The 18,471-nt window shown below is 35.7% G+C and overlaps 1 long non-coding RNA gene across 1 annotated transcript in view; it reads right to left on the bottom strand.

The window, feature by feature from the left end:
* Positions 1-18,471, bottom strand: part of LOC102156808 — a 59,326-nt gene that overhangs the window by 9,352 nt on the left and 31,503 nt on the right. The window lies entirely within an intron of this gene.

The raw sequence follows: 18,471 nt of genomic DNA, 5'->3' as shown, positions 1-18,471 counted from the left end.
CAGAAGGAAGACGATGTAAAGACGGAAGACAGACATGAATCAGCCAAAGAGAAAGGTCTCAGAAGAAATCAACCCTGCCCACAAAGTCTGTGGTTCTTCGCTATAGCAACCCTAGCAAATGAATACAGATGGAGAGGGTGAGGGAGAGGGACACAGAGAGAGAGAGAGAGAGAGAGAGAGAGAGAGAGAGAGAGACACCCAGACAGAAAGGATGGATAGAAAGATAAATTAAGGAAGGGGGACGGATAACACATTATATTCCAGTTGTACAAATTCAAAACAAGGAGTTAGCCACTCCCATAATTATGCAGAAACTGTGGAAGAAGACATCAGAGAAGCACTGTCAAAGGTCAGTGAAGCAAACGTGAAAGGTCTCTCAGCCCGAAGCACCAAAGTGGGTAGTTCTCAGGAGCTCAGTAAAGAGCTACTGAAGTTCCTAAAAATTTCTAAGCCAAGCATCAGGAACTAAATTATGGTCTCTCCACAACTGATATGTTGAAGCCCTAGCTCCAGTACCTAAGATCTTCCTGGTGTCCTTCGAAGAGGAGGCGATTAGGAGATGCTAACGAAATTTTACAGGGGTCCTTACAAGAAAGAAGAGGACACCTAGGGAGCTGTGAGGCCATACGTGAGGGATGTGAGCATACAGGGGGGTGGTCATGTGAGGACCAAACAGGTAGAAGGCAGCCAGCTGCCAGCGAAGGGGAGAGGCTTCAGGAGAAGCCACTGACTGTGCCTGGCACCGTGTTTCCGAAGGCCTGGGGCTCTATGCACGAGGGTACTAAGTGCCTCAGTCCCTAGCAGCAAAGCAGCGGAGTCTCAAGATGGTGCCAGGGTAAAAAAAAAAAAAGAAAAGGCCAGGAAGCAAAGGTGAATCTCACATCAGGTCGCAACCATCTCTGGAAAATAAGAGAATCTCCTTCTGTTTTACTCTCTAAATCTCATGGGATTGTGAGTGCCGCACAGGAAAGGGGATTCTTGGAAACACTATTTCCAGCTTCTCTTGTCCATATAGAAGGGACTTTAGAAAATGTCACTGTCGAGTCCAAGTTGAAAACAGACATGAAGCCTAGTATTTATTGATCAGAAAGTATTTCCCAAATCTTAGCTTGTTGCTCCTTTTGAAGCCGTTTCTGCAGTTCCACGGTTGTCTTTTCTCTACACTTAGGACTCCTTTAGGGCTCTTACTGTTTTTCTTAAGAGTACCTTTCTCCCCAGGTGTTCTGTTTTGATAGGAGTTGCCTAATCCATGTGTTTTGCTTGTATTTTTCACTGGCCTACTAGTCCTCCTGGATTTGTTCTTCATTACTTATTTTTATTTTTGGCCTGCTCCTTGCTTTACCCCCTGGGGCAAATGGTAAGAGAGTTACTAGGTTTAATTTCTCTTTCATCCTGGGTTTACTGGTCAATAGTTGTCAGTGCCCAGAGCAGGTAAGAGACTCCATTCTAAGTCTACTAAATGGCAAAGGCTGGAGGTTTCTCAGTTTAGGAGACAGAGCACAAAGCAGGGAGGACTCACTGTGTCTAAACTCCACCCTTTGGAAGACCCCTGTGTGGGGGGGTCTCACTTCAGTATTTGCAGCACATTCTTTTATTCCCCAAATTCTAACATAGTTGAGACTTCAAGCCCTCAAAGCTGGGCAGCTCCAGAGACATAAATAGGTTTTCATAGTGTGAGGGAGAAGCTGGACTTGAGCAGTGGAAGGAACCACTAAGGGCAGAGTCCCAAATCCTTAAAAAGGGGATGATAGAGACATAAGCTGAAGGCAAGGACCTTGGTGAATAAGCTACGCATTGAAGCTCAGGGCACGACATCCTGACCTCGTGGTTTCCAAGACCCTGGGGCTGACAGAACCGGAGCCACAGGTGCAGAACCTGTGCTCTCATCCACTACCTCTGGCCCAGGCCAACCCCCAGCCTCATGATGGTGCATTTGCCTTGAAGGTACTGCCCCCACACCTCCTGGAGGAAGGTAGAAGTGCCGGGAGGGTCAAAAGTCTCCTTTCAACCTTCAACTGATGGAAAGCAGCCTCCATGAGAAACCACCCCACTGTACCTCCCAGCTCCTCCCAGCCTCAAGAGATCAAATAATATCCAATCCCAAAACAACCTAGGGGCCAGTTCCACCCCCCTGGAGCCTCCCCACTCCCTCCCACCTTGAAAGCACACTTTCCTTTAATAAACTGTTTTTTATTGGTCTCTTTCCTTCCTGTTGTCTTTATCCTAGCCCAGATCCCCACATACGAGTTTGGCTGGGGACTCCAAAGACCCAGACCTGCATTCACACCATGTAGACCCCCCTCCCTGCCCCGCCAGGAACAAAAGGTCATCATATTGTCATCATTCTTGACTTTGGAAAAAATCAGAAAGTCACAGAGCCTGATATTCAATAGCAGAAACAAAAACATAAGACTTTTCTTTTCCTACACCATCTAGTAGGATTTGACATTTTTAATTTCTAATAGTTCCCATAATTTACAGACAGGAATATATGACACAAATGACTAAATATTTCTTAGACTACCAACTATTCATCAGACTGCACACTCTGGCTAATTATCAGAACCGTTTTTTTTTTTTTTTTTTGCCACTATCTAGAAGTTTAAATCTGTACAAATAAATTAATAAATGAAAGGACCAGATCTCAAAAAGGAGATGGATGAATATGGAATAAAAAAGGATTCCTCATTTGTCATCTGGCTGAAATTCAAAAAAATCCAGACGAGGGAAAGAAACCTCCTTTCTGGATAGTAGTTTTCTATTCTTTATACAAGTTGCCTTAATAATAGATAATTATAGCCTGTCTACTGACTTCCTAGAGCTCAAATTGGATATCATTTTCTTCATTTCCTGCCTTCAGTCACTTTTAAAATTTGTTGAAAAATTTTAAACATCTGCTTAATTCCACTGAAGAGGTGGCTACGTTTTGTTATAAATGAGGCAATCCATATGTTTAGCTTATTTCTTATATGCGTATATTCAGCATGGTGATTTGATATAAATGGGCCTACACACTTACATCACACATCTATTCGCCACTTGGAAGTCCAGAGAATTTTGTAAAAAATCAGAAATTTAAGATCACGATCTTATTGTGGCTAAAACGATCGATCATATGTGAAGCCAGAGTGTTCTCTTCCATTTGATTTATTGGCTCCAATTACTATCTTCAGATTAAAAATGGGCAACCCACTAGTCCTGGGAGATAGAGGCTTTCGAAGCATCATGTCTTACTGCCTTTCAAGTCAAACTTAGTTTTTATTCTTTTGGCAGCTGTTCAAGCTTATTACTACATAATTGGCACCAGCAGCTGCCTCTGCTGGGTAAACCATATGAACATCACACAATCCAGATTCTCACCATCTCATTTAGTATTAGCTCACTTTTTGTGCAATGAAGTGTGTAGTCTGTAGTCACAAAAAAAGCAAACCAAAAACAAAGGATGGAGAATCTTACAATCATGAATCCAGAAAACTTATGGTCCACAAATACTCTTTTCGGTATTTCCATCCAATACAGTATCATCGTTTCCTTAAAGCGTTGTGCACATTCATTTTTTTCTATTAGTTTTCGCTTTCCTTGTAAATCAAAGGAAAAATCGATTTTAAAAATAATTGAACTAAACTAACAATTACAAAAGATTCGGTTTCTACATTCGACACTTAAAAAAACAAATTACAAATCCATCTTTACCTTGTCAAGCACAATTTAAAACAATGAGCTGGAAAGACTTAACTAAGGAGACCTTTATCAAGATATTTCCTTGAGGCATATAGAGTCTTATCCAGCTGATGATAAGGTGGACTGAAATCTCTGATTCAGAAGCATATCTCTTTTTGGTATCATAAACCAAACATTTATCCATCTGCCCTCTCAGTGGGATGTGGACCTTTGGCCCATAATGGAATTCACCTTAAGTATGTTCTTTAAAAAAACAGATGTTCCCCTTAATCACACCCCGTAAATGTGCAGTAAGCCTAGGAAATACATCCTGGCTGACGAAGATACATTGAGAGTAAACAAAGCCATTTAGTTCTTTACAAGGAGTAACCCTCCCTAATCACTAATTCATTTATTTATGCACTTCCACATGATGGTGGTGAATATCTTTTGGAGTCAAGGAACTGAATTAGGGAAAATATAGGAGATGTGGGCCCAATAAGTGACATAATGCACACAGACTCTAACAGAGGATATTAGATAAATATGAATACAAATATAAGTTGTGTAAGTACAAATATCTATAAATTAATACATGTGAGTGAATATACCCTGAATAATTTTAGTTAGTACAGTTGAATTTAACTGTTGCCAGAGAACAAAATAGTTATTTTAAATAAATGTTTTTTATCCTCTCCTCTCATGAAAACACATGTTTACTTACAGTCTAATTTATTTTCTTCTAATATTGAAGAAACAAATATTTCTAGTGTTTTTCTTACTTATCCACGTTTGTTATATATCCTGCCATCAAGACACCGATTGTCACATCTGGAATTAAACCCTACATGGTTGTAGCCCTTTCACCAACACACTTTAAATTACTCAACGATATTAAAATATATCAGCTTCCTAAAACAAATTTTTCATATCACGGTATTGTTTAGAAAACTAGAGAATTGTATATTTTTTCTAGCACATTTGTGTGTCTGTGTGTACATATTTTAAACTGGCCACTGTTCATTTATATATTTATAAATAATTTGTTTTACAAAACTTTTTTCCACCTTTGTAACAGGGGCTGTGCTAAATAAGCACTGGTGAGAAGAATAACCAACCCATAGTCTTTGGCCTTTAGGAAATCGTGTTCCTGCTGGTTAACGAAGTTTTCTGTTCTTCATTTGCTGAGCATTTTTAAAATCAATGAATATTGAATTTTATCAAACGAATTTTCTGTGTCTATTGAAATTTTATACAACTTTTCTTCTTTAGTATGTTAGTATGGTGAATTACACTGATTTTCAGATGATGAACTAGTCTTCCACTACTAAAAGAAAAAACAACTCTGGTTCTAATATATTATTCCTTTATACATTGCTGGATTTTATTTCTTAATATTTTGCTGAAGATTTTGTGTCTGTATTCTTCATGGATATTTGTAGTTTCTTTCCTTCTAAAATCCTAATCTGGTTATGATATGTGAGGGTCAACTGGTAATTTAAGTTGGGAAATATTTCCTCAAATTCGATTTTCTGGAGAGATTATATGAGTACTGTCTTGAACGTTTGGGGGAACTCAGCAGTGAAACTATCAGGAACTAGGATTCACTTTGTTGGATATTGTACTATTCATGGTTTTTTATCCATCTGGAATGAATTTTGGTTGTTTGTATCAGTCAAGGAATTGGTCTATTTCATCTAATTGATAAAATGCATTGCCATAGCATTGTTTGTAATATCGTCCTATTATTTTAATATCAGAGGGACATGTATCTTCTTTCTTTGTTGGCCTTGCTAGAGGTTTATCAATTTTACTGATTAAAACATCACTTTTGGTTTATTGATTTTATTTTTTGGTTTTTAATTTCACTGATCTCTGCTCTAATCATTACCTTCTTTCATCTTGCTCTAGATTTATTTTGTTTTTCTCTCTCTAGTACTTAAGGTGAAAACTAAGGTTATTGATTTTAAATCATTCTTCTGTTCTGATACATGCATGTAATGTTATAAATTTCCCCTTAAGCACTGTTTTAACTGTATCTCACAGGTGGTGATATATTGTATTTTTGTTTTCATTTAGTTCAGAATATTTTCTTATATTTCTGAGACTTCCTCTTTGGCTCATAGGTTGCTTAGAAGTGTATTATTTACTACCCAACGACTGTGGGATTTTCCAGATATATTTTTGTTGTTTATCTATAATATCATTCTATTATGGTCAGGGAATATGCTTTGTATAGTATCTATTTCATTAACTTTTAGATAATTACTATTTTCTTTGCTCTTTCTTCATTCCTGAAGTTATAAGATTTCTTCTGGAATCACTTTTTTTTTAGCCTGAGGAATGTCCTTCAACTTTCTTGGGTTGTTGTTTATTTGTTTGTTTGTTTTTGCCAGTGTGCTAGTGACAATCTTTTCATTTTCCTTGATCTAAGACAGTTTTTATTTTTGCTGTCATTCCAAAAAGTTATTATTATCGTATACAGAATTCTAGGTTGGAAGAAATTCTTTCCTTTTCTATTTTTTTGTTTGATTTTGTTCTGTTTTGTTTTCCTAGTTGATCTGGTTAGAGATTTGTTGATATTTTAATGAAACTGACATCTCAAGTGGTTCTAGCATCAGTCTGGTTTTCATATCCTTTGCTGTGCTTCATGGGTTGTTCTATTAAATTTTTCAGGAGTGAGGGATCCCTGGGTGGCGCAGTGGTTTGGCGCCTGCCTTTGGCCCAGGGCGCGATCCTGGAGACCCGGGATCGAATCCCACGTCGGGCTCCCGGTGCATGGAGCCTGCTTCTCCCTCTGCCTGTGTCTCTGCCTCTCTCTCTCTCTCTTTCTCTCTCTCTCTGCGTGTGACTATCATAAATAAATTTTTAAAAAAAATTTAAAATCAATCAATCAATCAATCAATCAATCAGAAGTGAGCCCAGACTCATTTACACTTACAGACAGAATCAGGAGCTCTCTTTGCTAGTGCACTCCTCTCCAGGATTTCCCTTCTACTCTGTATTCCAACAGCCCTTTACTCAGTCTTCTAGACCTAAATATTTTATTTCCCTAGTATTTTAGTTTCCCATGCTAAACAGGAAGAAAAAATGGGAATTTCCCCAAAACTCTATGGACCATGAGGTATCACTTCAGCAATTCCTCTGGCCAGGAAAATGGTTTTATTTTGGCTGTTGGGTGCCTGTGATAGTCTATACCACTGATAACTTCCTCCTCTTTAAATCCTCTATGTGAAATCAGGAACACTTTTCTCTTAGGGATTTTATAGTATTTCGGTAACTGCTCTCAGTCCAGTTTTTAAGTGGCATCTCTTCTGTCAATTCTATCCCATTCTTCTCTGATCTCTATTTTACCAAACCCAATAAAAGTTATGTTTGCACAAAAATGATGCTTAAGCTTTCCTCCCATATTTCCATTTGAATAAAAGGTTTCCTGGAAATATTTTCAAAAAGTCTACTCTCTGTTGCTGAGTAGATGGTTCTGTTATTTCACCACGAGCTACCACTGCTTACATTTAGAGGAATTTGGCAGGAAGTGAGCAAGTGAACCAGAAATTTGAAATATTGCCAAAGAAAGTAAATAGATAAGCAATCCATAAACATAAGCTACATCTGTGTGTATACCTATCAATTTCTTTAAATGTGGTTGGCAAAATTTTGTAATTTTAATGTGATCTTAAATGTTTTCTTAGAAAATAAGAATATTACACATAGTATCAATCATTAATTATACTATGACTATCAGGTTCAAGTATTTACAAAGTTAAAAATTATTTATTGTTGTGGACAAGGACTTTTTATGCTCCAGTCTTTGTCCTATTAGATGAATTTCCTCCCCAAACAATAAAAAACCTATTTAATTAAAAATTAGGAATAATTATAATTAAGGTATGCTTACTTGAGACACAAATGTACACAGTCAAAAGATTACTTTCTAATTAACTGAAAATGTAAATAAGTATAATATTTTGCCTATTTTCAAGTAAAAGTCAGAAAACTATTTTAAGCCACTTTAGCAGCGGTTTTATTCAAGTATTGAATGTAGTAATAAAAATAAACTTTAGGGGTATTTTTAGGCTCAAAACATGTTTTTTCCTCATACTTGTGATTCTTATATTACTCAATTCCTTTTAACAGATTATTTCATACATCTTTCATTTCATGTCATTTCTTCTTATATATCCTACAATTCAGATTCACCTTTTATTTCCCAATTGGGCACAATTAATGAGATTTTACTACAGATACTGTAGTGTGAAAGTCAATGCTAATTAGCAGCTTTCCCGTACAGAAAGGTGAACTGAAAATTCCTGCACTGGAATTAGGAGAGAAGAGAATACTAAAACATTGCATGTTGTGAGAAATAAAGAAATTGAATGGAAAAGAGAAATAAAAATAGAATGAACAGAATGTGCAATTTTATGCACAGCTAGAATGTAAAATAAAACACTTGAAACTAAAGAAATATCTAATGCCTCTACTTTGTGTTGAACAAAGTGTTGTCCAACAAAATTTAGTTTCACCTAGAATGACCCATAAAGTCCTTAATTTTTATTTAAATCTTTTTCTCTTAAAATATATAGAAAGATAATATTCTAACACTAGACACGTCCAATGGCTTAAAAAAGCTTGGCTGGAACTGTGGCTCCTATGTACATAGTTTACAGCATACTCCTGACTACATTATACATTTTTGCCACTGTATAAAAAATAAATTCCTTAAGGGAAAATATTTGTATGATTCATCTGTATATCATGAATAATGTCTAACACAGTAGCTTGAGCACAGTAGGAACAAAATAAATGCTTGTTGAATATATGGGCAGACCAGATTTTTCAAGGCATTTGACATCTGAAGTTGTTGTGTATATGTGTAATGTAATTATATTTTTCCTGACTCTAGGCACTTAAAATGTACCTTGCTAGACTACTGGGCATCACTTTTTTTTTTTTTTTTTTTTTTACTTGCACCAACCCAGACTCAAAGGAGATACATCTAAGAATGCAGAATTGAAAAAAAGTGTGAAGTTTTCCTTGTGAGTTCTTTTTTCAATTGTTAAAATACATGACAATCAGTTGATTTTAAAGAACTAATATAGTGTTATCACTTGTAATGTCTGATTCCAATGCCTCTTGCCCCTCTGAACTGACATGCCAAACAATATTAGTACCAATTTCTGTGAACTGAAATTAACTAGCACATATTTATTGATCTCCTAGATTTTAATAGGGGATAATTAACATGATAAATAGGTAAAGGAAGAACTCCGTACAATTTAGGAAACAAATATTCAAGCCTTAGGACAGTGTGATCTAAATTAGAAAATCCAGTGGAAACAAACATTGTTCTTCAAAAACCATGCTGTGGTCTGGTACGGTCGCTAGGTCAAGAAAAACATATTGTAATCTAGTGTATTTTCATCAATGGAAAGGATTTAAAAGAAAAAATGTTCTAATTGCAAGAGCAATTAGAAACAGTATATGTTGCCAAATGAAGAGATTAATCATATAAAATTATTTTTCGCATATAGTCTTAATTTTCCCCAATAGAAACTAAAATAGCAATAAAAGAAAAAAATAAGTTGGAAAGGAAAAAGGTTTGATGAAAAAAAAATCATAGGACTATAATAAAATTCTTTATGTTCTATAAGCAAAGAAGAATATTCTCAGATAAAAATATTTTATTTGTGGCACTTATGTCTAATTATATCTATAGTGGATTATTTTAATTAAATTCCCTGTTTTGTTTAAACTGGACTTTAATTTTATTGATATGATGAAATAAGATCTCAGTGTTATCCATTTAGATGATGGTCCTTGTTAATTTTAAATGTATTCTGAACAATTCTTAGGATTTAATTAAGCCTTTAAGAACTAGACATTCAAAGTTGGGAAGCAAATGGTGAAACCGAAAGTTTCTTTCTAGCGCAGATAGCTCATATACTTTTATATATAACTTCTCTGTGCTCAGCATCTGGAAACGTCTCCACTCAAAGATCAGACATATAGTGAACAAACAAAATATCAGGGTCCTTCCAGAAGTTTTCAGATCTGCACATTTAATGAAAATATAAAACTAGCCTTCGGAATATTTTTATATTGTTACTTTTAACATAATTGACTAATAATTACATCATTTAAAATGCTTAAATATTAAAAATATGCTCCAGGTAACAGTGCACGAGCTGGCATTCTAAGACATCTCTATCACAGTTAAAAGAAGAGAATTTACAAGGATAATTATTGAGATAAGGATAACTACCAATAATTATTCTCTTACTAATTGCAATCCTAAATAAGGGCACTGATAGATTTCTTTTGCTGAAACTGACCCAGGCTACTATATAGAAAGGGAGAAAAGAGTATTTTTCGGCACTGAGTGGAATAGCAACACACGGAATTTTTTTAAAAGCAAATGTCATTAGATTCTATAAAAGGCTCAAAAACTGACAATAGAGTTTGCTTGTCAGAGATGTTTCCATTAATCTCATCACTCCTAAAAATAAGCAAAGAGAAATGATCTTATTTGGACATTTCTGTTGCTAAAAATGTAATTAGTTAATTTTCTTTTATGTAAGTATTGAAAATTGAGGTGAGAGTGTATTAAACCTTTAAGTGTTGAGAATTCCAATTAATCTTGATCTTGTGTTGTTATATATTAAGTTTTTTTGACCAATGAATATTCCACATTTCTGAAATGTGAAAAACAAAAAGTATTGTGTGAAAAAAATATATTTTGGAGAAGTGGACATTAAAAGCAATTTATAAAGGAAACATGACTGAGCCATCATCAATGAAATCTGTTTCAAATGTCAAGAAGGCACTGAAAATATTATCAGTAAACGTAAATTCAAATACAGTAAAATGTTGAATCACCTTGTGAACTTTAATAATTTCATTAGCATACTCTTTTCCAGTATTAAATATTGACTATATAATTGTCTCCTAAATGACTCCACAGGATGCTGAGTAAAGGTGGTGGGGACTGTCTTAAATATTCCAGTGTTGAAGTAACTACAGAAAAGAGGCAGCCAACTGAATATTTCAAATAGAGGGTAGCAGATGTCTAGGAGCTGATTTATGGAATAGCTAAATGCAAGCTTCGTGTTGCCTTAAATCAATAGGTTTCAGGTGAAAGTTTTGAGGTAGCATTTATTCCAAATTTTTAAAATATCTTCCTCTTCAGAAAGTGTTTTGTGTTTTCGTTTACCTAAGGGTTCATATTTGGTGTTGTACACTGAATGGCTTTGGACAGATGCATAGTGACTTAAACTCACCATTACATCACAGAGAGTATTTTTACTGCCCTAAAACGCCTCTGTGCTCGATCTAGTCATCCCTCCCTGTCCCCAGCTGACAACTATTGATCTTTTTATTGTCTCCAAAGTTTCATGTCTTATATAACATCACATGCTTGGGATTATACCATATGTAGCCTTTACAAACTGGCTTCTTTCACTTAGTAAAATGCATTTAAAGTCCCCCATGTCTCTTTACCACTTGGAGCATTTCTTCTAAATGCTAGATATTCCATTATTTGGATGTATCACAGTTTATTTATTCCACTGTCTTTTTGGTTGCCTCCAAGTTTGGGCAATTATGGAAAAAAAAAAGCTGCTATAAATATCCATGCGCAGGATTTTGTGTGAACATAATTTTTTCTTCTTTTAGGTAAACATCAATGAGCACAACCAGTGGATTTTATGGTAAAAGTTTAGGTTTGTAAGGAACTGCCAAACTGTCTTCCAAAGTAGCTGTACCATTTTCCATTCCCAGTAGTAATGTATGAAAAGTCCCATTGCTTCATATCCTTACCAGCATTTGATGTTTCAATGTTCCAGATTTTGGCCAAACAGGAAGCATCTTGTTATTTTAAGTTCACTTTCTCTGATGGTGTGTTACGCGAAACATCTTTTCGTTGTATGTATTTGTCATCTGTAGGTCTTCTTTAGTGAAGTGTCTCTTAAGGACTTCAGCTCTTTTACATCAGGCTATTGGTTTTCTATTTGTTGAGTTTTAAGAGTTCTTTGTATATTTTGGATAACATTTCTTCAGCAGATGCTTCTTTTGAAAATATTTTCTCCCAGACTATGCTTGTCTTTGAAATCTCTTGAAATTGCTTATCACAGGACATGAGTTTTTAATTTTAATGAAGTCCAGCTTATCAATTGTTTCCTTTATGAATCATATCTTTGGTGACATACCTAAAAAGTCATCTAGGGTTTCTAGGGTTTCTCCTATGTTATCTGCTAAGATTTTTATAGTTTCGCATTTTACATTTAGGTCTATGACCCATTTTGAGTTAATTTTTGTGAAAATTGTAAGATCTGTGTCTAGATCCATTTTTTTTTTGCATGAGGAGGTCCAGTTGGTCCAGCACCACTGATCGAAGACACTATCTTTGCTCCACTGTATTGCCTTTGCTCATTCTTTTGGTTTTCAAAGTTCTTTTTTCTCATTGCTTTTCTCATTTCTCATTTAAATTTTAGAAATTTCTTTTGTCATATGCCAAGCCCAGAGATTCAGTGTCCTAATAAGATCATCAAAGGCATTCTTTGTTATAGTGTTTTTGCTCTCTAGCATTTCTTATGTATTCTTTCTCAGAATTTCTATTTCTCTGCTTACATTAACCCCCTGTTCTTGCATGATCTCCACTTTTTTCCCCATTAAGCCCCTTAACAGATGAATTATCATTTTCTTATATTCCAAGTCTAATAATTCCAACATTCCTGCTATATCTGATTCTGGTTCTGACGCTTATGCAGTCAAACTGGTTTTCTTTACTAAGCCTTTTATTAAATCTTGTAATTTTTTGCTGAAAGGTGAACATGATGTTTTGGGTAAAAGGGATTATGCTAAACAGGTCTTTAATAAGGCAGTGGCAGAGTGTGGAGAAAGAGGAACCATTATATAGCTTATAAGTATATCTCAGTCTTTTGGAAAATGTGTGTCCTTGAACTGTGAATTTCACCACATCTCAAGTTTTGTTTTGTTTTGTTTTCTCCCCTGAGGTGGAACAGGAGGGATGGAAGGGCTGGAGTTGTCTATTTCCCTTTACCCAGGAAGGTCAGGCTCTGGAAAAACCCTAGCAGGTTAGACCCTGGTGAAACAGTTCCCCCTGAGGGCAAGCCCAGGTTAGAAGAACAGGACGCCCTGGGCTATTTCAAGATGGTTCCTTTCCCCTTCCTCCTATTAGAAGTTCCAGGGGATTTTTCTCCAATATTCACCGGGAGGCCTAGCAGACCTCCAGCAGGTCAAACTCACACAAGTGTCAGGGCCCTCCTATGACTAGGTCCTCCTAGCATTTTTAACTCTCAGATTTGTTCACACTGAGCCTCCAGCAATTCATTGGTTAGAGCTGGGTTTTCCCACCCCAGCCTTGGTTCCCAGGTACCTCTGGGTTTCTACTTGTGAGTTTCTTCAGCGCTGGGAAACTGTAATTCCTTGTATTCACCCATCTGTCCAATATAAGGGGATAGCAGTTTGCAATGACATTATTTCTCTGACAGCTCTAAGAAGGGTCGTTGATCTTTCAGTTTGTTTAGCTTTTAGCCAGTTTGTAGGATAGAGTGGTAACTTCTAAGTTCCTCACACCTGGACTGGAAACTAAAAGTCCCAAATTGGTTTTTCCATCCATATTCTCTCTCTCATATATGTGTGTGTGTGTGTGTGTGTACTCACACACCTTGTTAAAAAAGATTTTATTTATTTATTTGAGAAAAAGAGAAAGTGAGTGGGAGGGAGAAGAACGAGAATGAAGCAGACTCCTTGCTGAATGTAGAGCCTGCCTAAGGGCTCGATCCCAAGACCTCAAGATCATGACCTGAACTGAAACCAAGAGTTGGTCACTTAACCAAATGAGCTACCCAGACACCTCTTCAATGGCTTTATATTAGAGGCTTTCTTCAGTTTTCTGGTAATCTTTGAGCAGCTAATTATAATTGTGAACAGGGGCATAGAAGATTGATGGAGAGCCCTGAGCACAGAGGGGTGAGGCTTGTCAGCTATGAACTTTTGTTAGGATGGATTGCAGTATCTTTATACTCTCACATGAAACTGACCCAATTGTGATTTCCAACCTAAAAGGATTTGGATGCCAGTATACTGAGAGTAACGCGTTGAAAGAGTTCCTGGTTTTCAGCATGACATGCATTCTGTTACATAAACATCACATTCCCCTAAGGTTTACTTTGTGATAACCCTATTCTCAAGTGTCTGTTGTTCCCCAGGCCAGTCTCACCACTTTAACCTCTCCAGAAAATGAACTTCTCATTTCCTTCTTTAAGAAGCTGTGTGGCATCGAGGAGATCTGGTGATCTAATTGCCTCTTAGGCTGCTCACAACTGGTCTTCCTCATTGTAGACATCTCCTTGTCCGTAACCCCCAGCACCACAAGACACTGCTAATTCTGGAGGCTAGGCAGGAATTCTACAGTCTAAGTCAAAATGATTCTCAGCTTGTACCACTAGTGACTGAGAATTTGGATTTCTCAGGTCTGCTAATTCACTATGAACACTACTACTCCATCTGCATTCTAACTTCTAAAAGTGTTTTTTTCCCCTTATCAAGTTTTTTTATTATTCAAGTTAGTTAACATACAACGTAATATTAGTTTCAAGTGTCAAATTTAGTGATCATCACTTATATACAACACCCAGTGCTCATCATAACGAGTGCCCTCCTTAACCCCCACTGCCTCCTCTCCAGCAACCCTCAGTTTGTTCTCTATAGTTAAGAGTCAGTTTTCTGGTTTGCCTCTTTTACCCCCTCATATTCATCTGTTTTGTTTCTTAAATTCCATATATGAACAAAATCATATGGTATTTGTCTTTCTTTGACTGATTTATTTCACTTAGCATAATACACTCCAGCTCTATCCATGCTGTTGCAAATGGCAAGATTCCATTCTTTTTTATGGCTGAGTAATATTCCATCACATATATATATTCTCTTTCCATTCATCAGTTGATGGATTGATAGATATTTGGGCTTTTTCCATAATTTGGCTATTGCTGATAATGCTGCTATAAACATGGGAGTGCATGTATCCCTTCAAATCAGTATTTTTGTATCCTTTGGGTGAATGCCTGGTAGTGCAATTGCTGGGTTATAAGGTAGCTCTATTTTTTAACTTTTTGAGGAATCTCCCCACTGTTTTCCAGAGTGGCTGCAACCAGTTTGCATTCCCACCAACAGTATAAGAGGGTTCCCCTCTCCCTGCATTCTTGCCAACAACATCCTGTGTTAATTTAACTAAATGTGTTATTGTCTCTTAGCTCTCTCCATCCCTGCAGTTTAGTGCTCTTAAAATATTCCCCTTCACTTTTATTTTTTAGAAGAATGTTGCTTCTAAAATTAGTGAAATTAGACACCAGCATTCAAGCCACTATTTTACCTGAAAATCTCCACATCACTCTTACTAATGTAGGATCAGGATATTGGTTTCCCCTTGTGAAAGAGTGCCCCCCAAACTTAACTTCACTAGGGACGTTTATCCCATTAATTCTAGTAATAAGTCAAAATATTAGAAAGTTGATCAAGCTCTATTAAAATCTTAAAAAAAACTTTTTTTTTCCCAAAAACAAGTCTGTATCTTTAAAAAATGAGGAAGAAAAGACGTTAAAGAAAACTGAGAAAACTGCCAGCCACAGAAAAACTCAGAGAAAGCATCAAGAAAAAAGCATCACAAAGCATTACCTACTCTGTGTTCCTCAGTAGATCTCCATCTGTCCTCCAAAAGGGAAATCTAGTTATTGGACTCATCAATCTGCCAGTTAATTTCAAAGGCAAATGCAAGATTAGTCCGAGTGCTTCCTGCTTTTTTGTGTGTGACTTATGAAAACACATAGTACAATTGACTGGCATATGAGAAAAAATATATTACCTGTGATATATAAAATCAACCTTTGCTAACTTTCCTATTCAGGGTGATTACATCAGATTCTTAAGCAAGTAATTTGAAACCTTAGAATATCTGATTAATTGAAGCTTGAGGTACCAATGATCATAACACTAGCTATACAGCCGTAGTTGTCAAAGGGTATGTGTGTGTATAATAAACATAGCATGAAACAGAACTGTAACGATTTTAGCAAGTAAGCCTCTTATTATAGCTGCTAAATTAATCTGTAAATTCACACAGTAGTCTGATAATGTGATTTTATATTAATTTATTAACTTTGGTAAAAACTTGTCGGCTTGAAAAGAAGTGCTTATCAAAGAAATGTGACACAATCACATTTTGGTGACTGCTATGATTAATATTATATTAAGAAATACCATGTATAATATTTTATACCATAAGGAATTCCAAAATACATTATTTCATTGATTGAGCTAATCTATGAGGGAAAAAAAAAAAACAATTGGAAACTGATGTTTAAGGAGGTTAAAATTCTTGTTCAAAGTTCTATACAAAAAATGACATCTGCCTTTATAGCTTTCATTTCCCAATTCTACTTCATATATACAGTAAAGATCCTTACAGGTTTTTTTAGCCTTTAAGTATTTTCTGCTGTATTTCTCCTGCATTATCACAGAATATCATCTCAAATAAAAGGAAATAATAATACATTCTAGCTGCTAGATCATTTTTACAGTAGAGAAATTGAGACACAGAGAAGTTAAGTAACTTATCCAAATCCACACAGTAAATATGGGGCTAGTGTTCAGGCTCCAGTCTCCTCATAATTAAGTTCTGCAAGAATCCCCTTCCCAGTTAAATAAATCTCCTTTACAGTTAAATGATTTTCAAAATTGTGACAAGTGAAAATATTTTGGTTTTTTTTTTGTTTTGTTTTCCATTGAGCACAAGTATATGCAGAGCTATTGGAGATAAAAAATGAGCTAAAGTATTACAGAATGATCACAAAACACAGGCTTATGTAAAAACGATATTGATGTGGGTATAAGTAAGGGACTTCATGCTTAAGGCATAACTTTAGTTATCTCTTTAATATGACATTAAAATGAACATAGTTTTTTTTTTTTTTTAAATGAACGTAGTTTTTGGGGTGTCTGGGTGGCTCAGTCAGTTAAGCACCTGACCAGCCCAGGTCATGATCTCAGGGTCCTGGGATGGAGCCGTGCTCCAGGCTCTGTGCTCAGTGGGGAGTTTGCTTACCCCTCAGTCCCTCTCCCAACTGGTGCATTATCTCTCTCTCAAATAAATAAAGTCTTTATAAACTGAACAAAGGTTTTAAAAATATTTTTATACACATGACATAAAATGTAACTAAAAGAAAACTGAAATATGTGTGGATTAATAAGACTAGCTTTTGGTAGCTTGAATTTACATTTGTTTTCAAATATGATTTAAAATATTGGTAATTTAATATTACTTTAAAATATCACATGCATTTGTCACACATATTTGAAGAAAACAAAAAGTGTTACTTTAAACAGAAACGAAGTAGTAAACAGACACACTTGTGAATCATGCAATTGATCAGGCTCTACAGTTTCTAATACAATCTCAAGTGAATATGCTTTTCCTTTCCAGGTTACTGACTTTCAATTAAATAGAATCCGGCATAAATTAAACAGTTGCAGGTGAACAGCTGGACCTTAATTTCTTCATGTGACTTTTAAGTACATGTATTTAAGATTATTTAATTAAATTTGCACTGGTGTCTCAAATTGACAAACACACTGAGGGCTTAATGGAAATGAAATTACTTTCACTTAAGAGTGAAGTTGAAAACAAACTCTTTTTGCAGTAATTCTACGAAGAGCTAAGATCAAAGGCCTCTGATAACACCTTGGCGTTTGAAAGACCAGAACCCAGAAAACTCAAATATTATTTTGAACCATTCTGGATACAGAATGTTGAATGTTGAAACACTTTCAACAATTCTTCAGAGAATCAAAATAGTAAGACTTTGGGGAGTTGCATTTCCTCCTTTGCCTGATAGAACCATTGTGTTTGGCTTGAATATCCGACAGGACTTATATATCTTTCCTCTGAATATATGGCTTGCTATGCCTCTGATAAGCAAAGCAAATGAAATAAGCAATGGAGCTTTTTAGAGCATTGGCTTGCGCTGTGCATCCGCAAGTGATTTCTAAGGAACAATAATATTCTAAGAAACTAATTTGTGTGGATTTTCTTTCTCCCTTGGGTACTAGATCACTTCCAATGTACAATCAGGAGGTTTGGCATTCACCTGACTTATGGAACTATTGGACTTTTTTATATCCCCAGAACAGACATTTAAGCGAAGAATGGGCCCATCATACTGTTTCCTGGACTTAAAACATTTCTTAGTACTTATGAAAATCTTGGGTATAAACATCTGCATCAACTCTCATTCACTCTTTCCCACTCCTGCTCTTTTACAAACATAAGCAAACATACTCAAAGCCTCATGCAGACATAAGAGCTGTAGGAAAACCAGATCCCATTTGGACAGATCTGTGCAAGACATCATTTTTGCATTACCATGGCATAAATTATGTCATACCCAGAGTTCTGACATATAAAATCAAGAATATAAGCACAGAACACTCTGACAAACATACAGAATGCCTTTTTTTTTTTTGTAGGGAAAGATAGGTTTTTATAAATTGAATTACAAATAGAAATGTGGAAACAAAGAAAGTTTGAGACATATAAGTGACTTAGGATTATTTTAAATATCAGCTTTAGATTTTAGAAATTAAAAATCATTTCAGTCATATTAACTTCCATTACAAGTAGGATGAAGAAAGCATATATCACTGTTAAAAATTGTGATTTATACTAAGACAAATTATAGATCACTATAGTAAGTTTTCCAACTATAATAACCAAGATAGTTTATGTGAAAGAAA

This window comes from Canis lupus, chromosome 3 (genome assembly GCF_011100685.1).
Source record: "Canis lupus familiaris isolate Mischka breed German Shepherd chromosome 3, alternate assembly UU_Cfam_GSD_1.0, whole genome shotgun sequence".
Classification (NCBI taxonomy): Eukaryota; Metazoa; Chordata; class Mammalia; order Carnivora; family Canidae; genus Canis; species Canis lupus.
The sequence above is the reverse complement of the archived record's forward strand: the minus strand, read 5'-3'. Positions and strand labels throughout refer to the sequence as shown.